The sequence below is a fragment of the Hypanus sabinus genome, unplaced genomic scaffold (genome assembly GCF_030144855.1).
Source record: "Hypanus sabinus isolate sHypSab1 unplaced genomic scaffold, sHypSab1.hap1 scaffold_423, whole genome shotgun sequence".
NCBI lineage: Eukaryota > Metazoa > Chordata > Chondrichthyes > Myliobatiformes > Dasyatidae > Hypanus > Hypanus sabinus.
The window spans coordinates 185,816-189,104 of NW_026781302.1; the positions used below are offsets into that span (position 1 = coordinate 185,816).

The 3,289-nt window shown below is 46.5% G+C and overlaps 1 non-coding gene across 1 annotated transcript; it reads left to right on the top strand.

Annotated features, from left to right (window-relative positions):
* Positions 1-2,108: 2,108 nt before the first annotated feature.
* trnae-cuc (transfer RNA glutamic acid (anticodon CUC)) lies at positions 2,109-2,180 on the top strand. Its single transcript has one exon. It is a non-coding gene; the product is annotated as a tRNA-Glu (tRNA).
* The last annotated feature ends 1,109 nt before the right edge of the window (positions 2,181-3,289 follow it).

Sequence of the window (3,289 nt, forward strand, 5' to 3'; positions counted from 1 at the left end):
TATCAAATCTCCCCTCAGTCTTCTACCTGCTCGGGAATACAGTGCTGACATATGTAATCTTTCCTTTTTAATTCAAAACATTCAGTTCCGGCAATAGTCGTGTAATTTTTTTCTTCATTTTTTCAATCTTATTTGCATCTTTCCTGCAGGGAGTCGAGCTCAACCGCACACAATATTCCAATTCGGGCCCCAACAAAGCCGTAAACCGTAACAACGTAACATCCCAACTCCTGTACTCCATTCTTTGGTCCGGGAAGGCCAATGTGCGAAAAGCTTTACCATGTCTACCTTCGCCGTAACTTTCATTAAATTATGGACCTGTATTCCCAGATTCGTTTGTTCTATGGTACTCCTCAGTGCCCTATTTCTCATTGTGTCGGACCAGCCAGGGTCCAGGACTGTGTGTGTTAAATCCGATCTGACAATTTTCAACCCGTTTTTCCAGCTGGTCCAGATCCCGCTTTATGCTCCGGTACTCTTCCCCCGCTGTCCACTACACCTGTATTGCTGTTATCATCGGCAAATTTGCTGATCCATTTAACGACATTATTATCCAGATAGGGATATGGATGACAAGGAACAAGGGGCACAGCAACGATCCCTGGGATACTCCACTCATTACAGGTCCTCAGTCAGAGAGACAATCATCCATTACCACACTCTAGCTTTCCCAACGTATCCAATGGCGAATCCAGTTTACTTCCTCATTGTGAAAGCCAAGCGACTGATCCTTCCCGAGCATCATCCCACACGGAACCTTGCAAATTCCTTGCCGAAGTTCCTGTAGACGGCATCCACAGCTTTGCCTTCAACACCATTCCAGATTACTACCTGTAAAGCTCTGTGAGATTGGTTAGACATGATCTACTACGCACTGGTCCATATTGTCTATCGCTAATATTCCTGTTCCTGATCGGAGGCCGGTGAAAGAATTTCGATGGGGAGAGAGTTCGGAGACAGGTGTTTGGTGTCGGGAGATTGCAGGAGGGGGATAGAAGGGAGAGAGATGAAGTGCCGAGTGATGCATTTTGTAAGCTCCAGTAAGAGCGGGATGTCTACATTATTGATAAGGATTTAGGAATTTTGAGATTTGTTTATAAATCCAAAGATTCACGATGGCACGCTGGGAAAGGGGTCGGTTCGGAAGACTTCAAGCCAGACTAAATCGACAAGCGATGAAGCATCCCCTGCCCGGCATCTTCTTAGCCAAAGGCCAATGACTTGAAAACAAGATGCATTACGTCAGCGCAACATTGCAGTTTCGGAGGGAGGTGAGGGGCTGCTGTCCTTTCTGTTTCATGTAGTGTGGAACGGCTGTGTTGTTTCATGACTAACTCTTCATGCTGTCCGTACATAGCGGTCTTGCCGCACCCTTGTTCCCCCAATCACAACATCCAATGATTGAGTTCTGTCGGTGCTGCTCACCGAGAGGTTCTCCTCATTGATCCGGACGGCACTTCACATACCGCCAGAGCAGATGTTAAGCAAGCAAACCATGTACTGAGTGCCGCGACCAGCAAACAAGGAACTGCCTACCCTGAGGACTTTCAAATCATTGCGGGGGTTTCTATCAGGCTTGTTTAAAGAAATCGAAGCTAATTTGTCATCAGCACATCATCCTCAGTACCAGGGGCTCCCGCACACTCGACCACGGTGAGAGCACGATCAAAAAGCCCAGCATTCCATCCCCAGACCATATTTCAGGCATTCTGAACGTCTGGGTTTCTTTCTCCTACCTCCACCCAGGCGGAGGGTAAGGAACAAGACACCAGATGTATCGGCAACAATGCCACGGGAATCGGAGGGCAGAGTACTGAATTGCTTCGAGGCGACAGACAGAAACAAAAACGAACCAGGGCTCATAAGAGAATCTGAATGTTACCATCTTTATAAAGACACTGGAGAACAAGTGATTCCCACTGATTCATTCAGAGTCCAGAGTGTTTCTTAAACTGAAGCATTGGGTGAGCACGCGGTCTGCAAAGTGCTGAGCAGTTGATTCGTGACAATATTTATCACCTTTATTCATTATTATTCATCTTTAGGTTTTGTTTCATATTTTGCTGGTTTTGTAGTTGTCTACTGTTGTAGTCAGAACTTTATCAGCCTCCCTGGTGGTCTAGTGGTTAGGATTCGGCGCTCTCACCGCCGCGGCCCGGGTTCGATTCCCGGTCAGGGAATTAAGATATTGCCTGTTTATTTAAAGTGTTTACTTTAAATTATTTTGTGTATTAACTTGCTTCCACAAGAACCCGATTCCTGTCTATGCTTAACCTGCATCCGCCTGATTCAGCACCATAAAACCACAAAATATAAGAGCAGAACATGGCATTGAGAAAAATATCGCAGGTGAAGTCTCAATAAAGCTGGAAATAACTGTGCGAGGTCTCACAGACAATACCCTGCAATCGATACAATGTAGAATTGATCTTCTTCACTCCTCACTGCAACTCAATCCACTCAGAGATGCTGTCTCTCTGTAGAAGAGGGTGACCATACATTTCCCATATTGGACTCTGGTCCTACTCACTCAGTTTGCCGACATCACCTTGACTCATCTGCCCGGGGTCATCACTGCTCAAATCTCAGTGAGTATTGTCAGGTCCAGTCGGGTTTATTGCCGTGTGCACAGGGACGGTGAGGGACAGGTACAATGAAACACTTGCAGCATCATTGCAGGCTCGAAAAGACAGACAGTACGCAAAACATATATTGCGTCATTAACAAAAGATGGATATCAATCTTGTGCCAGTTTCAGGCTTGGAAATGATTCCTCAGGCAAACTGATGCCATAGATTGCGAACTATTATATCCACGGGAGAGAATCCAGGCCCAAGAAAGGCTGTTTATTCCTTTTCTTTAAACAGACAGACAACAGAAAGAAGGGAAGTGTCTAGTCCTTTTCAGCCAGCCTTGGCATTCAATAAGATCTGGCTGGCCCAGACTTTTTTCTCAATCCTCCCTCCCCCCCATACAGCAGTTGCCGGTCAAAAGTCGGCCGGTCACCTCCACCAAATCTTCGACCGTCTCCCCAGGAGAGAGGAGATAAACTTCTGTCGCCGGCCTTTATTTCGACGCCCCGACAGCGCCCCCAGCTTCGATCAGAAGCCTATTGATATTAATGTTATATAATGGGACATTGTATTGAGCTTTGCTCGGTATTGACGGGGCTTTAGGGAGGCAGAAGCAGTCAGAGTCTGTGGGAGGGAACAGCTCTTGGGTGAAACCCTTTCCGCAACTGGATAACACGTTGGATTGACATCTGCATACACGAATGGGAGCTAGGTAG